General features: G+C 42.3%; 1 non-coding gene and 1 pseudogene across 1 annotated transcript; one reads left to right on the plus strand and one right to left on the minus strand.

Moving 5' to 3' along the window:
- The first annotated feature begins 16862 nt into the window (after positions 1-16862).
- Positions 16863-16972, plus strand: LOC132682534 (U6 spliceosomal RNA). Its single transcript, XR_009611720.1, has one exon. It is a non-coding gene; the product is annotated as a U6 spliceosomal RNA (small nuclear RNA).
- A 3639-nt stretch (positions 16973-20611) lies between these two features.
- On the minus strand, positions 20612-21184 carry LOC145715517 (U1 small nuclear ribonucleoprotein C-like; annotated as a pseudogene).
- Positions 21185-25849: the final 4665 nt, after the last annotated feature.

Consider the following 25849-nt stretch of genomic DNA (forward strand, 5'->3'; position numbering starts at 1 on the left):
TCAGGCTCTGTGCTGACAGTGTGGAACCTGCTTGGTATTCTTTCTCTCCCTCTCTCTCTGCCCCTCCCTTACTCACACTGTCTCTGTCTCTCTCAAAAATAAATAAACTAAAAAAAAAAAAAAAAAGAAAAAAAAAAAAAGAAACTTCATGCACCATTGGTGGGAATGCAAATTGGTGCGGTCACTCTGGGAAACAGTATGGAAGTTCCTCAAAAAATTAAAAATAGAACAGTATTTCACTATGATTCAGTAATTTCACTGGGTTTTTACCCAGAATTCACAAAGATATATGCCGCTCTATGTTTATTGCAGCGTTATTTACAATAGCCAAAATAGAAAAGCAAGCCAAGTGTCATTATCAATTGATAATTGAATAAAGAAGATGTAATATATATATATATAATATATATATATATCAGCCATATATATATTATGTATATATTATATATATATCAGCCATATATAATATATATATCAGCCATATATATATTATGTATATATTATATATATATCAGCCATATATATATTATATATATATATATATATCAGCCATATATAATATATATATATATAACTCAGCCATAAAAAAGAATGAAATCTTGCCATTTGCAACAGCATGGACAGATCCAGAGGGTACAATGCTAAGTGAAATAAATCAGACAGAGAAAGCCAAATACCATACGATTTCACTCATGTGTGGAATTTAGAAAAGAAAACAAAGAAAGAAAAAAAATAGACAAACGAAACAACAGACTCTTTAGAAAACAAACTGATGGTTACCAGAGGAGAGGTGGGTGAGGGGATGGGCAAAACAGGTGATGGGGATTAAAGAGTATGTTTATCATGACGAGCACTGAGAAATGTACAGAACAGGTGAATCACTATACTGTACACTTGAACCAAATATAACACTGTATATTAACTATACTGGAATGTAAACAAGTCAACAAATAAAGTTATGCTAAAAACAAAAAATAAATACATCGTATATCAGCTTTTATTCCTAAAATGGGCACAAGAAATGCCTGATCAAGTTTTGTTTTGTTTTTTTGTTATTTTTTGAGACAGAGAGAGGTAGAGACAATGCACACACACTCGCACAAGAGAGAGCAGGGGAGGGGCAGAGAGATGGGAGAGAGAGAATCCCAAGCAGTCTCCATGTCCAGCGTGGGGCCCACTGTGTGGCTGGATCCCATGAACCGTGAGATCATGACCTGAGCCAAAATCAAGAGTCAGATGTTCAACTGACTGAGCCACCCAGGCATCCCTCCTGATCAAGTTTTTAATGATGAGTTGTTCAAATTCCAGAGACTTGAGACTGATGAGAAACTTTACTATCACAAATGGGTGATAAATTTAAAATCATTGTTTACACCACATATTTTACAACCCTTCCAAATTTTGGAATTTTCTGAAACTCCAAAATGTATATTAGTTGAAACATTGAGAGAATTGATCAGCATTTTCTTTTCTTTTGTAGACAAATAAATGTTATAACTCTTGATAATAATGCCAAAGCGCTTCATTTCCAACCCAACTTTTCCCCACGTCAAGTATTCATACTAATGGTAAAGATAATTTGCAAAGAGGCTCATGCATTTTAAGAGCAGCCACACTGTCGCTAGCTCGGGCCTATAAAAGGGTACATCTGCTGTACTTCAGTGAAAGCATCTAATATGCAGAAAAACAGCTACAAGAGGTCTACCAGAAGCTCTCACCAGGTCTCCCTCTACTATGAACCTTGACGATAAATGCACAGGTTGCACCCCCTGCTCCTGAGCTCAACTTGGAAGAAGAGTGATCTCCAGCAGCATCAGAGGCCATGGGTCCACAATGGACAGCCACACACCCTACCCATCAGCTCGCTGCTGAAGTTCATGCCCGAGTGTAGAGCATGAAGGCCAAGCCCAGGGAGAGTACCTGATTCCATTCTGCTTAAGTCCCAGACAAGATTATCCATGTCCAGAAACTACCAGCCAAGGAGCCTGGTTACCTCAGGTCATGCCAGGTTTTCCTGAAGACCAAAGGTTAAAAGGTACCTCTAACCCACTGGCAGGACATAGGTTGGGAAGCATCATTCTGTCTTAGTTTTGATTCCTACATGGGCATCAAGCCTTAGGGCCTAGCCAGGCCCTAAAAGGGACAGGGGAATCTTTTCTTTTTGTTATATATTTTTTTTAAGTAGGATCCACACTTGGTGTGAAATCTAACACAGGGCTTGAACTCACAACCCTGAGACCAAGACCTGAGTTGAGATCAAGAGTCAGATGCTTCATGGACTGAGCCACCCAGGCGACCCCCACAAGGAGTCTTTTAAACACTGCAGGGGTGCTTGCTTGGGTGGCTCAGTCAGTTAAGTGCCTGACTTCAGCTCAGATCATGATCTCATGGTTCATGGGTTCGAGCCCCATATCGGGCTCTGTGCTGACAGCTCGGAGCCTGGAGACCACTTCAGATTCTATTGTCTCCCTCTCTCTCTGCCCCTCCCCTTCTCGTGCTCTGTGTCTTTCTCAAAAATAAATAAGCATTAAAAAAAAAATTTAAATACATAAATAATGAACACTGCAGCAGAATCCTATGACCTGAGTCCTAAGGGATCTGTTCTCCACCTGTTAAAGGAAGTCAGAAAGGTGTCTTCCTTTGAAGACAAAACTTGGCTTCCAAGCTCATTGTCTTGCTGCTAAATTCTATGTTGAGTTTCATAAGCTCAATATTAACACTTGCTTTTCATTTCCACCTTGAACTTTAAGAATGCAAACGTCTCTGCTCCCAACGAAGTTGTAGGCCTTGGCTGACTGCAGAGAAAGCCACGAGCATGGAAATAAAAATGGAGAAGCTCATCACTATTTTTCAGTGGACCCTGCTACATGGGCATTCAATGTACCTCAGCCCATCTCTACCCTCGTCTCTCCTTGCGCTTCTCTGCACAGGAACGTTGCCAAACTAGACAACGTGGCACTTCTCAAACAGGTGTTGAGCAATCCTCCTTTGCTCGTGTTACTCATTCTGCCTGGGAAGCCCCTCCCTTCCAGTCGCCAGCCAAAAACAAAACAAAACAAAAGTAAACATCTATCCTTTTCCATCAATATCCATCCTTTCCCGGGTCTCTCACCCTATTTGCTCCATGCTACACTCACGCGTCCTTGGCCTCAGCCCTCCGCATTTTCCACATCCTCCTGCGTGTATCCAACTTCACCTTGTGCTGGCTGATTGTGCAAGTTCTTTCCATCATCCTGGCTGGTGGGCTCCTTGACAGTGGCGAGGAGGTCCTGTTTCCCTTTGTGTCTACTCTGTACTTATAGGCTCAAGTTTGAAATGATTAGGGCAGTAGTATCAGTTAGAAGTAGGTTTAGCTCTACTTAAAGAAAAATATTAGGGGCGCCTGGGTGGCTCAGTCAGCTAAGCCTCCGACTCTTGATTTCAGCTCAGATCATGATCTCATGGTTGGTGAGATGCAACCCTGCACCAGGCTCTGTGCTGACAGAGTGGAACCTGCTTGGGGTTCTCTCGCTCTCGCTCTCGCTCTCTCTGCCCTTCCTCCATTTACATCTCTCTCTCTCTCTCTCTCTCAAAATAATAAAATTTGAAAAAAAAAATACTAGGAGCTTAAATACATAGGGAGGATTCTCTCACAGCAGACGATCCAAGCATAGGGCTGTCTCAGGGTAGGCAGCCCAGGGCATGAAGTTACCAGGGACACAGGCTCCTCTTCATTTCCTGCCCTGCCATCCTCAGAATCTGACGTACATGCTCAAGGACGTGTCACACAGCTGTTCCAGTTGTCATATATGAATTATAGTCAGCCAGAAAGGGAGAATGGGAAAAAGAGCAAAAAATAGTACACTTATAGCTCCAAAAATAAAACCTCAAAAAATAGGGACAACAAGCTACACACACCCACACACACAATATACCTGACAGAGAAAGAAGTCACAATTCGTGCCCGTTGTTTCAGGGAGTGAAGGGATATGAGGGAGCCTGTCACAGGCAACCCGGAGAACAAAGGATTCAAATTACTGGCTTTGGTGCTTCCAAGTCCAGATATAAAGCACAAATATGGCTACTTGCAGGGACCATTTTCCACCCATGACGAGGGCTCTCTCAGCTGCACCAGCAGTCGGAAGGAACGCAAGAGTGCCAGAGACTAGCGAGTGGCCCTGAAAACTACCTCTGCCCTCTTCAGCTGAAAGGATCCACTGTTACATTTGGGGATGTGTGATCCTTCAAGAGCTGAACTTTGCTTCCTAATGAAATGCTAGAATTCATCCAGACTCTGCAGTGGTGGAGCAGACATGGCGACCAGGTAGAGGGAGCTAGAGACAGCCCCCGCTGAGTTCTCATGACCCAATGTGGCTTCAAAGAGCATCACAAGTCTCCTTGACCTGACCCTATGGAGGCTCCGTGCAGCAGAGAAAGCCCAAGAACCTAAAGAAGTCTTGAGGTCAGTCAGATTAAAGAAGCAGGGAATATCTTCTAGAACTTGCACTTGAAGCCATTTGAGAAAGCCAGTATTTCATGGATGCTAGCAATGATGGAAGCTGATGACTAAAACAGGCAGGAATAAGCCATTGTGACAGAGACAGACAGATGCCAGTATGGGCCAATGACCCAAGAATAAGGTGCCTCTTTCCCTCCCTACAAGAAGTAGGACGACTCAGAATTAACTAAATGGGGCTCAAGTTCAATGTTAAATTCCATTAAAAAAAAAAATAAAGCTAGAGGCACCTGGGTGGCTCAATCCATTGAGTAACCAACTCTTGATTTCTGCTCAGGTCATTATCTCACAGTTTGTGGGTCAGAGCCCCACATCGGGCTCCATGCTGACAGTGCAGAGCTTCCTTGGGATTCTCTCTCCCCCCTTCTCTCTGCCTCTCTCTCTCTCTCTCTCTCAAAATAAATAAATAAACTTAAAAAATAAAGTTATATGTTAGATATACAGTATCTTTAAAAACTACACCCAGGCCATCAGTGATGAAAGTAACTGCCTGATCTTTCTGAGGAAAGTCTTGAGGAGATGGTGGGGTAGCTGAGCTGAGAAGGCTTCACAAAGCAGTATCAGACCCAAGTATAAGGACCAACTAAAAACTTACCTTGCTGACAAGGTGGTCATAGGAAAATGTTCTTGGCAGAGGTTCCTTGTATATAGAAGTGGTGGCGTCTCCAAGATGAAGGGAAGAGCCCCTGTGGGAGACAGATCGTTCCCACCCTTCTCCTTCCATGGGTTTTGGCTATACACACTTTGGATCCGACTGTGTTGCATTATTCTTCTTCTTTTAAGTCAAAAGTACTTGATGGAATTAAAAATTTAGGGGCACATGGCTGGTTCAGTCAGTTGAGCATCCGACTTCAGATCAGGACATGATCTTATGGTTCTCAGGTTAGAGCCCTGCATCAGGTTCTGTGCTGTCAGCACAGAGCCCACTTTGGATCCCCTGTCCCCCTCTCTCTCGACCCCTCCTCTCCTCGTGTTCTCTCTCTCTCAAAAATAAATAAATATTTTTTAAAAATTTAAAGAGAGTGCCTTGGATACCAGCTAGAGAAAGTTAAGTATATCTGTTTATGGACTCCATTTGGATGTTCATCTCTTCCTAAACTGGGGGAAAGAAACATGATCAAATAGGATGCATTAGCCCCAACTACCCAATTCTTTTTTAATGCTTTATTTTGTTTCAAGAGACAGAGAGAGAGAGTGCGCAAGCAGGGGAGGGGCAGAAGGAGAGAGAATCCCAAGCAGGCTCCACCCTGCCAGTGCAGAGCCTGATGCAGGGCTCAAACCCACAAACCATGAGATCATGACCTGAGCCAAAGTCAGACACCCAACTGACTGAGCCACCCAGGTGCCCAAAGCTATCTTTACAATAATGCCAGAATATTATTTGCCTTTTTTTTTTTTACTCTCCTTAGTCAAGAGTGCAGTTTTCTAAAGAATATGTGCAGAGCAGAAATGAGAATCCAGCTGTCTTCTGTTTAAGCTGAGCACTTAAACAATTTGCAAAAATATAAAACAATGCTACTCTTCTCACTAAATTGTTTGCTTATTTTGGAAATTTTAGCTTTTTTTTATAAACATGTGTTTGTATTAAAATGCAATGTGTTTATTATAGTTATTTTTAATGAATTAATAACTACTTCTTAAATTTCTGTTGTAATTTCTAACATGGTAAATATCAATTGATATAACCAACACAAACAAATGCTCTTTGGAGGACTCCATAATGTTTAAGGTCATGTAGAGGGCTTTTGAAAGCAAAGAATTTGAGAGCCCCTGCTCTGGTGAATCAAACCTGAAAGAGTCTGAATGTAAGGACATCCTGAACAGTAGAAGACAAAAATAAGGCATGAAACAACTAGAGAAGTACTGAGTCTATGTACTGATCTATAGAGACTCTCTGCCCCTTCCCTCCATTCAGTGCCCAGACATCTAGGATTAAATCACCCCATTTCAGACAGGAGGTACAATTCTTTTCTGGGGAAACCAACCAAGTAAGGGGGAAAGTCTGACATTTGAGAGTCCCCTAATAAATAACTCTGTGCCCCCAGGATCATCCTACAGTGAAGCCACTAACAGACAGGCCCTGCCCGCACATAGAGCCTACACCAGCTTGTTAATGCCTCACATAAAGAAGAATGGACAATGTGTAGAAAGCTTCTAATGTGAGAGAAAATATCAAAACAGGCAAACAAGACAAGAGAAAGGCCATGGAGCAAAAGAAAAACTTGAAACACAAAATACTCATTGACATCCTAAGAGATGACTTCAAGAAACAAGGAAGGATTGCTTAAAAAAAAAAAATAACAGAGAACTTGGAAATTTAAAACAAAATTGTGGGGCACCTGGTTGAGTGGCTCAGTTGGTTGAGTGTCTGACTCTTGATTTCAGTTCAGGTCATGATCTCACAATTCGTGAGATCGAGCCCCAAGTCAGGCCTGGGGCTCTGCTCTGTCAGTACGGATCCTGCCTTGGGATTCTCTCTCTCCCCCTCCCCTGTTCACATGTGCTCTCTTTCTCTCTCTCTCTCAAAATAAATGAATGAACATTTAAAAAAATACAATTGTAAAAGATCAGTGAAGGGTTAGAAAATAAAGTTGAGAAAATGCCCTAGAAAATACAGCAAAAACATAAAAACGTGGGAACCAGGAGAGGAAAGGCAGTTGGAGGTTTAGAAGGTGCAATGTCTGACTTTAAAAAACAAAACAAAACAAAACAAAAGACATAAAATAAAAGAGAGGAAATTATTAAAGAAATAATTCAAAAAAATTTCCCAGAGCTAAATGACAGATAGAATGGGCTCACACAAATATAAGCCACCAAAGAGGAAAAATGTCAGAAACAAAGGATAAGAAATCAAGATGCCATCATCACTTCCCAGGATGACAAATGACTAATGCCTTCTAAATACTAAGGGGAACATTATTCAGCCATAAAACAAAGAAAATCCTGCCATTTTTGACAATATGGATGGATCTTAAGGGCATCATGCCATGTGAATTAAGTCAGACAGCAAAAGACAAATACTATATGAACTCACTTATTCTTGGAATCTGATAACAAAGCCAAAAAAAGCCAAATTTATGCCAGAAAAAAAAAAAAAAAACAGTTTCTGAATGCTAATTGATGAAGACCAACAAGACTAAAATACAGGTGTTCTATCTGTAAGAATAAATTACAGATTTATTCTGTAATAATAAATTTGTTCTGTAATAATAAATCCCTTTAGGGTCTAAACCCCCTAAAGGGGTCCCTGGAAGGCTCAGTCTGTTGATCATCCAACTCTCAATTTTGGCTCAGGTCATAATCCCAGGGTCGTGGGATCGATCCCCATGTCGGGCTCTGTGCTGAGTGTGGAGCCTGCTTAAGGTTCTCTCTCTCCCCTGCTCCTCTCCTGTTCACATGCACTCTCTCTCTAAAATAAAATTTTAAAAAATTACAATGAACCAGTACCCCTAATCATTAAAACTTAGCTTTGAGGCAGAATCAAACACGCAAGAACATCAGTACATATCTAGATATATGTACACTTTACACTGGCCTAAACCAATCAATTCTTGGTATCGTGCTGTCCATAGCCATGGGTTCAGCCAGTGGCCCTCTCACTGCAGTGAAGTGTCAGGAGACAGAGGCAATAAGGTTGTGAAGACAGAAGATCTGTAGCTGCCCCCAGGGGCAGAGCTTGTCTGAGAAGAGAGCCCAAGTGGAGGGGACAGAACTGCCAGAGGAAAAGAAATTCCACCCCACTTTCATTTTTCGATCGCCTAACGAAGACATTGTGCCTTCTACCAGGATCTTTCAGTCAAGCATCTATCCACCAGTTTTCGGGAGGTCAGACGGACTTTTTTTTTTTTTTTTTTTTTTTGTCACAACTGAAAAAGTCCTAAATGATACAAAAATAAAAGATATTTGAGGCAGAGGCTCTTTCACGTTGGCAATGGCCTGCCAGACTGTGACTCCAGCCCAGCCTCCCACAATAGAGACACTTGAACCTGAAAGCACAAAGCTGCCCTCTGGCTGTGATGCATTTATGGCAGGAAGCCTGCATTTATCAACCTTATCCCTCATTTTAACATGTGCTCTGCTGCTGTAGCAGCATTAGGTAATATATTAGTTTCCAAAGCTTCCATGACAAATCACCAAAAACTGGGTGGCTTCAAACAATGGAAATGTATTCTCTCATAGATCTGGAGGCCAGAAGTCTCCGAAATCAAGATGCTGGCAGGGCCACCTTCCCTCCAGAGCTCTAAGGAAGATTTTATTCCTTGCCTCTTCCAATTTCTGGTGAATATTGGCATTCCTGGATTTGTGGGTACAAGCCTCTGAGGTCAAGTGGCTTCACATAGTTTTTAAAGACTCCCCCAAGTCGTTCTGACATGCAACAAAATTTGGAAGCCACTAGCTTCCTTTTTATTGTTATTTATTATTTTATTTATTTATTTTGTATTTTTATATATATTTTTTAATATCTTTTTTTGAGAGAGAGAGAGACAGAGTGGATTGGGGAGGGTCAGAGAGAGAAGGAGACACAGAATCTGAAGCAGGCTCCAGGCTCTGAGGTGTCAGCACAGAACCCAACATGGGGATCAAACCCATGAACCATGAGATCATGGCCTGAGCCATGAGCAAACTGAGTCAGTTGCTTAACCAACTGAGCCACCCAGGCACCCCTATTGTTATTTTTTAAGTATGCCCCCATGCCCAGTGTGGAGTCCAAAGTGGTACTTTAACTCATGACCCTGAGATCAAGACCTGAGCTGAGACTGAGTCAGACCATGGGGTGCCTGGGTGGCTCAGTTGATTAAGCGTCTGACTCTTGATTTCACCTCAGGTCGTGATCTCATGACTTGTGGTTTCAAGCCCCACGTCGGGCTCTATGCTGACAGCTCAGAGACTGCTTGGGACTCTTTCTCTCCCTCTCTCTCTGCCCCTCTCTGCTTGTTTCCTCTCTCTTTCTCTCTCAAAAAAATAAACTGTAAAAATTTTATTAAAAACAAAACAAAGCAAAGCAAAACAAAACAAAACAAAAAAAGTTGGCTGTTTAACCATCTGAGCCACCCAGGTGCCCCAGGAGCCAAAACTCTCCTAACAGTTCTTTGTTTCTGTAGATTTTCACTAATCTTCAAGTTCAAAACTCTCCAGTCTACTTTTTCTGTTTGTTTATTAGAACTCTTAAATTTTCTCTTGTGATTTTTCATATTAAAATGAAGTCATTTAACAAAAGTAAAACAAAAGAATATCTTCTTGGCTATTTGGTTATGTTTTCCCTTGTGACTGTGTTTCTAGGAACCTAGAAACAGCTTTCACCCTAGAGACCCACAAATCTGCCAGTCTCTGCCTCAAGTAGGCACATCTCTGCCAAAGGCAAAGGCAAGTTGCTTTGGATTTAATTCCTTTGAGTAAAGCTTTGTACCCATTTGAATTACATATCATTTTCAAAGAATTGCTCTAAATTCTAAAAGGAATTTAAACATTTAAATTCCTAAAAGGAATGATTAAACATTTAGTCTATAAAATATTAAACCCAGAGAAGAAAAGCAAGGGATAGAATTTTGAATGCATCTTAATATGAGTGTGGAAAAGAGATACTCCTATTCCTTCTATTTCAAGAGAGATGGTTTGGAATGCTTTGGAATGAGGTCTCTGATCTTTGCATTGATTTACTTTTTTAATTTTTTTAATGTTTATTTCTCTGTGAGAGAGAGAGAGAGAGAGTGGGAGAGGGGCAGAGAGAGAGGGAGACACAGAATCTGAAGCAGGCTCCAGGCTCTGAGCTGTCAGCCCAGAGCCCGACACGGGGCTCAAACTCACGAACTATGAGATCATGACATGAGCTGAAGTTGGACGCTTAACCAACTGAGCCACCCAGGAGCCCCAAGGTCTCTGATTTTTTTTTTAATGTTTTTATTTATTTTTGAGACAGAGAGAGACAGAGCATGAGCAGGGAAGGGGCAGAGAGGGAGACACAGAATCTGAAGCAGTTTCCAGGCTCTGAGCTGTCAGCACAGAGCCCGACGCAGGGCACGAACTCAAGAACTATGAGATCATGACCTGAGCTGAAGTCGAACGCTTGACCGACTGAGCCACCCAGGAGCCCCAAGGTCTCTGGTCTTTGAGAGAATCTTAGGGCACAGCATTGGTCCTGAGACTGGGTGCATTCAGGAAGATACCTAGTCTCTTTTTACAGAAGAAGTTTACCTTCTGTACATGTTACATGTACCTTCTGTTACATGTGAGCCACACATGTAGTTAAACTAGCTCTTACATACTGAAACCATCACCTATCTTCCCATTCTCCTTATTAATTTTTTTTTTTTTTAGAGAGAGAGAGTGCATGAGCTGGGGAGAAAGGGAGGAGAAAAAGAGAGAGAGACAGAGACAGAGAGAATCTTACGCAGACTCCCTGCTCAGCACTGAGTCCAACAAGAGGCTCAATCCAATGACCCTGGGATCATGACCTGAACTGAAATCAAGAATCAGATGCTTAACCAACTGAGCCACGCAGGCGCACTCTTTATTAATTTTTGAATTAAATTTGCCATCATTCTAATCAAATATTTTAGGTAAAGTATTTCCCAGGGCACCTGGGTGGCTCAGTCGGTTAAGCACCTGACTCTTGACTTCAGCTCAGGTCATGATCTCATGGTTCGTTAAGTGGAGCCCAGCATCAGGCTCTGCCCTGACAGCACAGAGCCTGCTTGAGCTTCTCTCTCTCTCTCTATGCCCTTCCCCGACTCGCACTCTTTTTCTCTCTCAAAATAAATAAACTTTATATTTCTCTCCACTCACATTTTACTCCACTCTCCAGTTCATCTCCACTCACACTGAATCTTAAAGTTCTCAGCAAGGATATAACCAAAAGTTGTTGCATTATCCAAAATCCCAGAACAGAATGGATCACAGTTTATAGTTACCAAAAGAAGGATTTTAGCTTTTTTTTTTTTTTTTTTTTAGGCTGCATGGTTATCTGATATCCAGGAGGGGCCAACCTCCCTTTCTTTTTTTTTTTTAATTTTATTTTTTAAATTTACATCCAAATTAGTTAGCATATAGTGAAACAATGATTTCAGGAGTAGATTCCTTAGTGCTCCTTACTCATTTAGCCCATCCCCGCTCCCACAACCCCTCCAGTAACCCTGTTTGTTCTCCATATTTAAGAGTCTCTTATGCTTTGTCCTCCTCCCTGTTTTTATATTATTTTTGCTTCCCTTCCCTTATGTTCATCTGTTTTGTCTCTTAAAGTCCTCATATGACTGAAGTCATATGATATTTGTCTTTCTCTGACTGACTAATTTCACTTAGCATAATACACTCTAGTTCCATCCACGTAATTGCAAATGGCAAGATTTCATTCTTTTTGATTGCCGAATAATACTCCATTGGATATATATATCTATATCTATATCTATATCTATATCTATATCTATATCTATATATATAGATATATATATATAGATATATATCTATATATATATATATATATCTCACATCTTCTTTATCCATTCATCCATAAATGGACATTTGGGCTCTTCCATACTTTGGCTATTGTTGATAGTGCTGCTGTAAACATTGGGGTGCATGTGTCCCTTCAAAACAGCACACTTATATCCCTTGGATAAATACCTAGTAGTGCAATTGCTCAGTTGTAGGGTAGTTCTGTTTTTAGTTTTTTGAGGAACCTCCATACTGTTTTCCAGAGTGGCTGCACAAGTTTGCATTCCCACCAGCAATGCAAAAGAGATCCTCTTTCTCCGCATCCTCACCAACATCTGTTGTGGCCTGAATGGCTAATGTTAGCTATTCTGACAGGTGTGAGGTGGTATCTCATGGTGGTTTTGATTTGTATTTCCCTGATGATGAGTGACATGGAGGATTTTTTCATGTGTTGGTTTGCCATCTGGATGTCTTCTTTGGAGAAGTGTCTGTTCATGTCTTTTGCCCATTTCTTCACTGGATTATTTGTTTTGTGGGTGTTGGGTTTGATAAGTTCTTTATAGATTTTGGATACTAACCCTTTATCTGATATGTCATTTGCAAATATCATCTCCCATTCTGTCGGTTGCCTTTTCATTTTGCTGTTTCCTTCACTATACAGAAGCTTTTTATTTTGATGAGGTCCCAGTAGTTCATTTTTGCTTTGGTCTCCCTTGCCTTCAGAGACATGTTAAGTAAGAAGTTGTGCGGCCAAGATCAAAGAGGTTTTTGCCTGCTTTCTCCTCGAGGATGTTGATGGCTTCCTGTCTTACGTTGAGGTCTTTCATCCATTTTGAGTTTATTTTTGTGTATGGTGTAAGAAAGTGGTCCAGGTTCATTTTTCTGCATGTGGATGTCATTTTCCCAGCACCATTTGCTGAAGAGACCGTCTTTATTCCATTGAATATTCTTTCCTGCTTTGTCAAAGATTAGTTGGCCATACCTTTGTGGGTCCATTTCTGGGTTCTCTATTCTGTTCCATTGATCTGAGTGTCTGTTCTTGTGCCAGTGCCATACTGTCTTGCTGATTATAGCTTTGTAATATAGCTTGAAGTCTGGGATTGTGATGCCTCCTGCTTTGGTTTTCTTTTTCAAGATTGCTTTAGCTATTTGGGGTCTTTTCTGGTTCCATACAAATTTTAGGATTATTTGTTCTAGTTCTGTGAAGAATGCCGGTGTTATTTTATATCTATTTTATATTACTAAGTGATTTCCCCACACAAGAAGTTTGACACCAATAACAAGCTATTTCTCAACTGTTCATTTTAACACATATTTACTAGATTAATATCACTTTTACATCGTATTTTAATATATGCTGAAGACTTTAATAAATCCTTGGGGCACCTGGGGGGCTCAGTCAGTTAAGTGTCCGACTTCAGCTCAGGTCATGATGTCATAGTTCATGAGTTCAAGCCCTGCCTCAGGCTCTGTGCTGACAGGTCAGAGCCTGGAGACTGCTTCAGATTCTGCATCTCCCTCTCTCTCTGACCCTCCTCTTCACAAACTCCGTCTCTCTCTCTCTCTCTCAAAAATAAATAAACATAAAAAAAAAGACTTTAATAAATCCAAAATACTATATTCTCTGTCTTCCAAAGTCATATAGCCATAGGATACAAGGGAACTCAGATCAAAGTCATCAACAGCCGTAATTTATTGAGTGCCTGCTTTATTTATAAAATTTTTAAAATGTTGATTTACTTATTTTGAGAGAGAGAGAGAGAGCAGCAGAGGGGTAGAGAAAGAGAGGGAGAGAGAGAATCCCAAGCAGGCTCCGCACTTTCAGCACAGAGTCCAATTCAGGGCTCGATCTCACCATCCATAAGATCGTGACCTGAGCCAAAATTAAGAGTTGGACACTTAACCAACTAAGCCATCCAGATGCCCTTAAGTGCATTTTTCCATACAGTACATTTTTCCAGAAGTGAGATACCAAGAGGTCCAAAGGCACTCCTGAGTGAGAAAGATTTGCTTGGCTATGAGGGAAAACTAGCACTAGGATCAGAAGAGCCACTAAGCAAGAAAATCAGTAGGAGAGAAGGACCACAGACACAGAACTATACGTCTCAGGGGGCAGATGCTCAGGTCATTCTTTGTCTTTTATCCACTCCTTCCTTTTCAGGTAACTGCACTCAGCTTCCCTTGGAAGATCCACTCTCGTTGGCCACCATTACGGATCCTTGACCGAGTGACTGAGTGGGCAGTTAGACAAGAGCCAGAGGCAAAGACGGTGACAAATAGGTAACACATTAGAAGCCTGAGGGCACAACATCCTCACTTAGAGGATTTTAACATCCTGGCTTTACAGTTTCCAGCTCCCAGAGGCCACAGGTTCAGAACACAAGGTCTCCTCTTCAACCTCTGACCCAGGGTAACCTATAGCTTCCCTGGGATACATTTGCATTGTGGTTTCAACCCTCTCCTGGGGAAAGACGGCCATGACAGTTCTGGTAAGAATCTTGTGGGCTAAAAACTCCCCCTTCCAGCTTGTAGGAGGAGTCCTTCTGATGAAGCAACCTCAGTCACCACGACCCATAATCTATGCAAACATAAAAAGAAAAGGCACCCCTAACCCAGAGCAGTTGACACCTCTGTGCCTGTCCACTCTCCCTCCTTGAGAGCGTACTCTCCTTAATAAACTGCTTTGTGCTCGCTTCCTTCCTTCTGGCTAGCTTTATTTGAGTGCTAATCCTCACATAAATCCTTCATGGGGAATCGAAGAACCGAGATCACTATTCAACAATGCAGACTAAACCAGAGGATGCAAAACTCCCAGGTCAGAGTCAAAACACCTGGTCACTCACAGCAATGGCAGTTGCCAGAATATTTGCATTTTTTTGTGTCAATTCTCTGAGCCCCACTTCCCAAAGAGCAATGCAGAGAGATTTAGGGGACACCCACCTGCACACGGGGGAGTGTGTGAAAAATTGACATGACTGGAGCCATTTTAAAATGGAGCAGGTACTGCAGAGAAACTGCCTTCTCCACCTTTGGACTGGGCAACAGGGCCGTTGTTTCAAGCAATTACTGGGAAAGGCAGTGGAAGAAAGGAAATCCTGATCACAAGACTGATAGTAAGAGACTTTCTGAGGACAGACTCAGTAGTCAACGTATAACCCAGAGTAACCTAGCCATTATCACACACACCCCTAGAAAGTTTTTTTCTTTCTTTTCTTCACCTCAGGTAGCTCCCTACTTTTCCTCATAAAAACCTCTTGCATTCACCCTACAAGCGGGACACTATTTGGATTCCTACCTGAATCTGTACTCCCTGAACTGCAATTCTTTTAACCCAAATAAAAGCACATTTGCCTCTCATTGTGCCTCTTTACTTTCAGGTTAACAGGTGTGTTGCAGGAACCCAGCCTTTTACAAGGACAGTAAGCATGCCTGCGCTGTGTTCCAGAGGGAGACGTTGTCTCTGTCTTCCAACGCTGTTTGCTATACACTCATCATTGAAAAGATAGCCCAAAGCAAAGTCACTCAGTGCCTCTGTTCACAAGACAGGCAAAAACACAAGAGACACGGGAAGAATTGTCTCACAATATTGTTTGTGTTTTTCTTTTTCTTTCTTTCCTTCTTCCCAGGAAGTATGCTGAGTGTACAACCACTCAATTAAAATTGACTAGTCATCTAGAGCTTGTTTCCTTAATTCTCCAATGAGAAGTAAGGACCAGAATATCCATATTAGGTGCTGTGCTTAACCACACCTCAGAAAAGCAGAGAAGTCTTGCTGGGAAATTTTGTCCCCAACAACAATCCCCAAACTTTAGCTCTTGGGAGAGGGCTTTGGGTTTCACAGAGAGAGACAGCTTGCAGCCATTTTAAGAAATCATCTTGTTTTGGGGGGCACATGGATGGCTCAGTCGGTTAAATGTCTGACTCTTGATCTCCACTCAGGTCATGATCTCACAGTTCATGAATTCGAGCCCTGCATCAGGCTCTGTGCTGACAGTGTGGAGTGCTTGGGATTCTCTCTCTCTCTCTCTCTCTCTCTCTCTCTCTCTGCTCCTCCTCTGCTTTCACTCTCTTTCCCTCTCAGAATACATAAACTTAAAAAAAAAATCATCGGGGCACCTGGGTGACTCAGTCAGTTAAGCGTCTGACTTGGGCTCAGGTCATGATCTCACAGTTCATGAGTTTGAGCCCTGCATCAGGCTCTGCCCTGACAGCTCAGAACCTAGAGCCTGCTTCAGATTCTGTGTCTCCCCTCTCTCTCTTCCCCTCCCCCTCATGCTCTCTGTCTCTCAAAACTGAATAACGTTGTAAAAGCCAATCTAAATACTGCATTGATTTTTTGATGCAATAAACATGCATCAATAATTTTTAAAAAACTGAATAATGTTAAAGAAAAAAGATTTTTTTTAAATTTTTTTTAAACGTTTATTCATTTTTGAGACAGAGAGAGACAGAGCACGAACGGGGGAGGGGCAGAGAGAGAGGGAGACACAGAATCTGAAGCAGGCTCCAGGCTCTGAGCCATCAACCCAGAGCCCGATGCGGGGCTTGAACTCACGGACCGCGAGATCATGACCTGAGCTGAAGTCGGACGCTTAACCGACTGAGCCACCCAGGCGCCCCCCCCCAAAAAAAAAAGTTTTCTTTTAATCATCTTGGGTTTTTTTTCCTGGGGTAGAGAGAACAGTATCTTCTGTGCCTCTGTAAATAGTCGATTTCATTTGCCAGGTCACTTTCAAATGATCTCAATTTAAAGATGAATATGCATCATGGAAATAAAAATATGTTTTCCCTAATTTCTTTTGTCTGATAAAATAACAAAGAAAAATGCTTGTGCTTGGGAGAGGTGGTTTTATTACAAATAAGAGGACTTTTTCTTCTTAACAGAAAAACTGTGGGCAAAAACCGAGGGAGCCCATTACGTTGAAGAGATCATGCCAGTGTGCTCACTTCGGCAGCACATAATCTAAAATTGGAACGATGAAACACAGAAGATTAGCATAGCCTCTGTGCAAGGATAGTACATAAATTTATGAAGCATCCCACATTTTCATTGTACATCCCCGAAACTAAGATAACACAGTTAATTACAATGGAAAATAAATAAATAAATGATTTTTTTTTTAAAGAGGGATCATGTCAACAGATTTTTTTTTTTCAAAGATTCAGATAAATTCATGGATAAGAAAGGGAAAGCAACTTACAGGGAACACTTAGATATTGGAGGACATTATACCTAGCCGTGAGATGGTCTCTACTGTGACATTAAAAACATAGATACTAAACTAATCTGTAACTGTTTTATTATGTGTCATGATCTTATTCTGACCTCCAAAAGCTGCATTTAATATGATCAAACACAACGGGATTCTTGTTAATGCCTCATTGATATCGTTGTCTTTTTCTGCTCTTTCCTGACCAGATGAAACCGTGCTTCACCATCTACTGAACAATGCGCAGATTCAGAATGAAATACTGCCAAGTACCCAGACCCCCACAGGACACTCACCATGCACCCCTACACACACAAAGAAGCCCCTCCCTGGCAGTTCTCTCCAGTTTATGACCTCATACAAGGCAGTAGAAGGTTCACCTTTTTTAATGACAGTGAATATTTGTGAGCACTTACTAAACTGTTTGTACACCTTAAAACCATCCAAGGGAAGTGTTGGATCCTTCTGTCTTCAGGTGAAGATACTAAGGAGTCCGGCAATTCGCCCAAGCCCTCCAGTGCAGGGAATGGAGGTGGCATGCTCTCCCCTCTACCCCCACAGCCTTAGGAATAGTAGTTGTTATTCCCTACCTGGTAAGGTACCCGTCAGAGTCAACCCCCCTGCGTTTATACCATTTTCTCAACACATGTCTAGAATTTGAAATGTCACAAGGCGTCTCTTACCCTCAACGTTACGGCTATCATTTGGCACATTATGTGGTCTGGGTTTTTTAAGTGTGTTATTGATTTCTTGGAGCTGTAAATTTCTCACCCTTCACTCAGATGGGTGGAGAAAATGGACACTTTTTTTTTTTTTTTAATTTTTTTTTTTTCAACGTTTTTTATTTATTTTTGGGACAGAGAGAGACAGAGCATGAACGGGGGAGGGTCAGAGAGAGAGGGAGACACAGAATCAGAAGCAGGCTCCAGGCTCTGAGCCATCAGCCCAGAGCCCGACGCGGGGCTCGAACTCACGGACCGCGAGATCGCGACCTGGCTGAAGTCGGACGCTTAACCGACTGCGCCACCCAGGCGCCCCAGAAAATGGACACTTTTTTAAATCTTGCCTATCATTCTTCTTATTGTGCCCACAAGCACCCACCAGCCAGTAGTAGCAGAGGGAAAACATTTACGTTTTAGTGTAATCCAGCCATCTGTCTGTCTGCGATTTTGAGGTATCTTTTGAGGTAACATCTCTTTTCAGGACTGCAAGGCAGAGCCCGCAGCCAGGATCATTCAGGAGACACAGCTAGATTTCTGCTTGGGACTCCCAGGTTGGGATAATGCCAGGCTTTCAGAAATTCCCCCATCTTCCCACCTGCCTTCAGATGGGATACTCACTCACAGCAGTGGAGAAAGGGATCTATGGTCTAGGTGGTGTCCTTTTGCTTTTCTGATCTCTACATCAACCACCCTATTTGGACTGATCACTTCTCTCTATACTTACATTTATTTCTTCTAATGTTTTTTTGTTTTTGTTTTTGTTTTTTGTTTTTTTTTTAGAGAGAAAAGAGGGCAGAGAGAGAGAGAGAGAGAGAATCCCAGCCAGGCTCCACACTGTCAGTGCAGAGCCTGACATGGGGCTCAAACCCATGAACTGTGAGATCATGACCTGAGCCAAAACCAAGAGTCTGATGCTTAACCAACTGAGCCATCCAGGAGCCCCTATGCCTACATTTATAGCACAAATTTACATTTATAATTACGGTGCTTCATATAACTTGTGGTTTGGTCTCTTTGGCTTGCTCTGGGCCTAGCAGTGCTCACTGGTTAATTTGGTTCCTGGACGTGTTGTGTGTGTAGGGGCCAGGGGTAAGTCACCCCTAGATGCACCACTTTGGCATGCCAATTATTTAAAGCTAAAAGCCATCAAGGCCCAAAAGGCTCTGGAAGAAACTTTGACCTTCCTCTTAACCACCTAAAAGAATTTAGGGATAGAGGACCTGCTCCAGGAAGAGAGCTATTACCATAGATCACTACATTATATGAACTAAATGTGGTAGACAGGGAAGAACCTAGCAAGACTTGTTTGACCAAAGTCCTCTCTTGGTCCCATTGTTTCTGAGCAGCCCAACAAACACTGTCTACCAAACATTTACTCCTTTCATCTTCTTGTGAATTGCATTCCCTCCCCCTGAAGTCTCTTCTCCTTAGTTCAGGATGACACATATACCTCATTTTGTTTCCCTGTCCTTGGAATCTCAGGTTTATGTGCATTCCCCATAAACACAAAATTAAATTTGACTTTCTCCTGTTCATTTAATGTCAGTTTGATTCTTAGACAAGCCAGAAGAATTTGGAAGGGCAGGGGAAAATTTTCCCTCCCCAGCAAATGTCTCCTGTGTGATCCTGGCCCAGGGGCTCTGCCTCGCAGCCTTCAGCTACATGGTGACATCCACCGCCCTGGCCCCCCCAACCTCCACCCCAATCTAGAGCAACTTCCTCTTAGAGGAAGACTCTAAGCAAAATTAGAGTCTCAGCAAAATTTCATGTGTTTCCTAGAGATTTGGGAGCCTTCTAGATCTTCTCTAGACCCTCCACTAAACAAAGGTGAGTGGGAAAGCTATGCTTAGGTCCCTCTTTTATGCCTAACAACAGTGGGTCACTGAGTTTAATTGGATGTGGTTTCTGTCACAAATTAGGGGGGAAATTGCAAATAATCCCCAACCCTCAAGAACAAAATATCAATCAAGGATGCAGCTCCCTGCCCTTGGCATTCCCTTCATATTATTTAAATATTTTAGGCCAGAGAGGAGAGGTTGAGATGTCTCTCACTCCCTACATACCCTCCCTCTCTTGTCCTTCCTTATCCCATAATCCCTCAGGAAATAGGATTTCATTCCATCCTTAGGGCAGCAAGTCTCATGGATTCATAGGTAGATGGGGGTGTTTATTTACCTTTATGGAAGAAACTCTGAAACTCTGATCCAAGTTCTCTCTGTTTGGTTCTTGATATGCTTAAAATATGAGAAAACTGTCTCTTCCTCAACAAAGTCTGTTGTCGCAAAATTCCTGCAAATTTCTGTCTTCAACGGCAGAAATTGAATGTTAATTCTTTATGCTTTTTATACTCCTACTGTAACAACCCCTTATGAATACCTCACCTCAGCCATATGAATCCCTCAGGGTATAGAGGAAAAACACATGGAAAAAGATAATAAAGAAAAACACAAATATTTTTAAGAATACCACTCTAGTTACACTCATCTTTTCTTAACTTTTTTTCTAACTAAAAGAGTGGACAGTTTTATTTTCATATTTCACAATACAAATGAAAGTTGTTGTTTTTTTGTTTGTTTGTTTGTTTGGTTTTTTTTGGTCCCACTACTCCCCTGCCAAAACTATTCTCTCTTTGATCAGAAGGGGGAGTAAGTCTTCCTTGTCATATTGTTAGAAAACACGTAAGTCACAGCACTGGGATCTCCAGGTGAGGTAGGACACGTAATACAAAATGGAGATAAAGAGGTTCCCATCTCTCCTTATCTGTCTGGTCTAGTCATTCCTGAGCACCATCAGGGGACGGGTGGGAGGTCTCATCATGGGGGACCCAGGCATTAGAGGCACACAGCCTATAATAAGCAGCCTCATTCCAGAAGCCAGTCCCACTGGCATCTACCCAGGGGGAGGAGGGCCCATCGTTGGCATCGTGGAAGGGCCCTCCATATGGGGTATTGGCGTCATACCCAGATGAGGAGGACCCAGGAGACTTGGGGGGAGTCAGGATCATTGCCCCTGGAGGAGGGGGAGCAGGAGCAGAGAACAGAGTAGGAGGTATCTTTCCTTGTTGAAATGCTGAGGCTGTTTTGTTGATCAGATCGGGTTCTGACAGTAGGCTTTCACAGTCTCTTTGTGTTTCTTACCGCCTCAGTGTGTCTTTTTCACAGATGGAGAGTCATGGACGAGGTGTGTGTCACAGGAGTCACCATAAAACATAGGCCTGTTGCTCTGTAGGCATTGGCCACTCTGTCCTGAGCCGCCCGGAAATGACCCAACTACACTCATATTTAACGGCTATAAGTGTGTGCATATTTTCTATGACTCTTTTAGGGAAATACTGCTTCCCCTTTTTTTTTTCTTTAAAACGTTTCCCTATTCAACTTCAGAGCTGTTCTTTTATCCCTTATGCCACTTACGAGCTTTTCCGTTGACCTTTCTCTAGAGCAATAACAAGTACAGGTAAGTCTTTTACTCTTGATATAAAACTACTAGGAATAATTAAACTAAAGTCAGAAAGTGTTCCTCATCTTCTTATCATTTAGCAACACTTTGCTTGAGGTATCATTTCATTTCTGAGGCATGTTTACCCCCGTTTGTGTGATTCTGATGGTCTGACTTATCGCGCATTCAGTGGGTGTGGATTTTCATGGCTGAGAAACTTACCTCCACAGTTTCAGTATCAACAACAGTAGCAAGGCAGAAGCAAATGCCTAAGAGCTTCACTCTTCTGAAGGCAGCAAAATGAATACGGCGCACCAAAGAGAAGCAGCATGAGTTGCTCTAACGACATGTGGAAGATGCACAGAAATGATGGTGGCTACCGTGCATCCTGAAAACATCCTAGTTCTGAGGGAGGCCCAGCAAAGTGGGTGTGGTGGGGGGCGGGGGGGTAAAATACTTGGAGTTCTCACTTTCCCACACAGGCTGGGGGCAGACCCAAGCGGGGCACTCACACCCAGGCACAGAACCCTGAGCTGCCTCCTAAGACACTAAGACAAGGGAAGCTAAAGCCAAGAAGGTTGGTTAGGATTTGGAAACTCCAACCAACCAACACTCTCTAAAGCTGATCGGAAGCAGACTAATCTGAGAAAGACACTGTCATCAGAAAAAAATTTTTTCAACCGGCATTAATTTATAGGTTCTGTGTTTCAGACTGTGTCCAAGCCCGTGAGAAGATCCTCCTTGTTCTTAAGCTGGGAGACTCTTCAAGGATGAAACATTAACCCAAATAAGAATAATGCTCCATGGCACAAAAACAGACACATAGACCAATGGAATAGAATAGAAACCCCAGAACTAGACCCACAAGTGTATGGCCAACTCATCTTTGACAAAGCAGGAAAGAACATCCAATGGAAAAAAGACAGTCTCTTTAACAAATGGTGCTGGGAGAACTGGACAGCAACATGCAGAAGGTTGAAACTAGATCACTTTCTCACACCATTCACAAAAATAAACTCAAAATGGATAAAGGACCTGAATGTGAGACAGGAAACCATCAAAACCTTAGAGGAGAAAGCAGGAAAAGACCTCTCTGACCTCAGCCGTAGCAATCTCTTACTTGACACATCCCCAAAGGCAAGGGAATTAAAAGCAAAAGTGAATTACTGGGACCTTATGAAGATAAAAAGCTTCTGCACAGCAAAGGAAACAACCAACAAAACTAAAAGGCAACCAACGGAATGGGAAAAGATATTTGCAAATGACATATCGGACAAAGGGCTCGTATCCAAAATCTATAAAGAGCTCACCAAACTCCCACCCGAAAAACAAATAACCCAGTGAAGAAATGGGCAGAAAACATGAATAGACACTTCTCTAAAGAAGACATCCGGATGGCCAACAGGCACATGAAAAGATGTTCAACGTCGCTCCTTATCAGGGAAATACAAATCAAAACCACACTCAGATATCACCTCACGCCAGTCAGAATGGCCAAAATGAACAAATCAGGAGACTATAGATGCTGGAGAGGATGTGGAGAAACGGGAACCCTCTTGCACTGTTGGTGGGAATGCAAATTGGTGCAGCCGCTCTGGAAAGCAGTGTGGAGGTTCCTCAGAAAATTAAAAATAGACTTACCCTATGACCCAGCAATAGCACTGCTAGGAATTTACCCAAAGGATACTGGAGTACTGATGCATAGGGGCACTTGTACCCCAATGTTTATAGCAGCACTGTCAACAATAGCCAAATTATGGAAAGAGCCTAAATGTCCACCAACTGATGAATGGATAAAGAAATTGTGGTTTATATACACAATGGAATACTATGTGGCAATGAGAAAGAATGAAATATGGCCTTTTGTAGCAACGTGGATGGAACTGGAGAGTGTGATGCTAAGTGAAATAAGCCATACAGAGAAAGACAGATACCATATGGTTTCACTCTTATGTGGATCCTGAGAAACTTAACAGAAACCCATGGGGGAGGGGAAGGAAAAAAAAAAAAAAAAAAGAGGTTAGAGTGGAAGAGAGCCAAAGCATAAGAGACTGTTAAAAACTGAGAACAAACTGAGGGTTGATAGGGGGTAGGAGGGAGGGGAGGGTGGGTGATGGGTATTGAGGAGGGCACCTTTTGGGATGAGCACTGGGTGTTGTATGGAAACCAATTTGACAATAAATTTCATATAGTAAAAAAAAAAAAAAAGAATAATGCTCCAACGCCACCCAAACTGTAGATACCATGTAATTTTGCAATGTAAAATACACTAAGCTCCTGAGGCATCTGGCTGGCTTAGTCAGTAGAGCATGTGACTCTTGACCTCAGGATCCCAAGCTAAGGCCCCCACATTGGGCATAGAGCCTGCTTAATTTAAAAATAAAAAAAAATTTTCAGGGGCACCTGGGTGGCTCAGTCAGTTAGGCATACAACTTCAGCTCAGGTCATGATCTCACCGTTCATGGGTTTGAGCCCCACGTCAGGCTCTGTACTAACAGCTCAGAGCCTGGAGCCTGCTTTAGATTCTGTGTCTCCCTAGCTGTCTGCCCTTCCCCTGTTCATGCTCTGTCTCTCTGTCTCTCAAAAATAAATAAATGTTAATTTTTAATTAATTAAAAAATAAATTAATAATAATAAAAATTTTTAAAACTCTAAGCTCCTAAATGGATAGCTATTCACCCCTGTTCATGTAGCATTATTGACAACAGCCAAACAGTGGAAATAACCCAAATGTGTATCGACAGGTGGATGGATAAACAAAGTGGGCTATTCATACAATGGACTATTACTCAGCCTTGAAAAGGAAGGAAATCGTGACACAAGCTACAACATAAATGAAACTTGATGTCGTGGTAACTGACATAAACCAGTCACAAAGGGACAAATGTTAGATGGGGTACTCAAATATTCAAATTCACAGAGACAGAAAGAACTGAAGTTGCCAGAAGCTGGGGAGAGAGAAGAATAGGAAATTAGTGTTCTATGAGTTGAGTTTCCGTTTGGAAAGATGAAAAAGTTCTGGAGATGGACAGTGGTGATGGTTGCACAGGACTGTGAATGTGCTTACTGCCAATGAGCTGTGCACTTAAAAATTGTTCAGGGGCTGGGGCGCCTGGGTGGCTCAGTCAGTTAGTGTCCAACTTCAGCTCAGATCATGATCTCACAGTTCGTGTGTTCGAGCCCCACATCGGGCTCTGTGCTGACAGCTCAGAGCCTGGAGCCTACTTCGAGTTCTGTGTCTCCCTCTCTCTCTGCCCCTTGCCTGGTCACACTCTGTCTCTGTCTCAAAAATAAATAAACATTAAAAAAAATTTTTTGGGGGGGCGCCTGGGTGGCTCAGTCGGTTAAGCGTCCAACTTCAGCTCAGGTCATGATCTCGCGGTCCGTGAGTTCGAGCCCTGCGTCAGGCCCTGTGCTGACCGCTCGGAGCCTGTAGCCTGTTTCAGATTCTGTGTCTCCCTCTCTCTGCCCCTCCCCCGTTCATGCTCTGTCTCTCTCTGTCTCAAAAATCAATAAACGTTAAACAAAATTTAAAAAAAATGTTTTTTTAATTGTTCAGGGGCACCTGGGTGGCTCCATCGGTTGAGTGTCCAGCTCTTGGTTTCGGCTCAGATCATGATCTCACAGTTTGTGAGATCGAGCCCCACATCAGGCTCTGCGCTGGCAGTATGGAGCCTGCTTGGGATTCTCTCTCCCTCTCTCTCTGCTCCTCCCCCGCTTGCACTCTCTCCCTCTCTCTTTCTCTCTCAAAATACATAAATAAACTTTAAAAAATTGTTAAAAGGGAAATTTTACATTATATATATTTTACCACAACATAAACACACACACACACACACCCTCCCAGAACTGTGTCCTTGTTCTGAATATAAAATGTTCCTCAAATATGCTCTTGTACTTGCTTATGTACGATTGAGGATTTGATTTTCTTTTTAAGGTCCCAGTCCTGGAAAGCACACTTTCACCTGCTGTAAACCCACTTCCTCTGCCTCAGGGGCACCCTCCTCACATTGGATTAGAGGAGGCAGAGGAGGACCCCAGGACTTCTGTCTCTCAGGCTAAAGCATCTTGGTCCCATTCTGACACGTCCCTGCTTGCCCCAGGTGACAGCTACCACTCTTGGTGACAGCTGAACCCAAAGGGCTCTTTGCCTGCTCAGAAATCAGCCCGGCAATGACAGGTATCACTCTGAACATGCATTAAAGATTCAGAACAGTTTGAAACAGTGTGAGACAGGGAGGGAGGACAGCCAGGACCTCCAGGGCCTCACCCTAGCTCTTGACTGAGGAAGCGAAGTGAAGGGTCCTGATGGGGAAGTTAGAGAATACAGTAAAATCTTGGTTTGTGAGCATAATTCCTTCTGGAAACATGCCTGTAATCCAAAGCACTTGTATATAAATGCAAATTTCCCCGTAAGAAATAATGGAAACTCATGTGATTCATTCCACAACCCAAAAGTATTCACATAAAAATGATTACAGCACTGTAATATAATACAAAATAATAAAGAAAATACAAACTATAAAAAAATAAACTAATTAACCTGTACATACCTTTGC

This window comes from Panthera onca, chromosome A1 (assembly GCF_046562875.1).
Source record: "Panthera onca isolate mPanOnc1 chromosome A1, mPanOnc1 haplotype 2, whole genome shotgun sequence".
NCBI lineage: Eukaryota > Metazoa > Chordata > Mammalia > Carnivora > Felidae > Panthera > Panthera onca.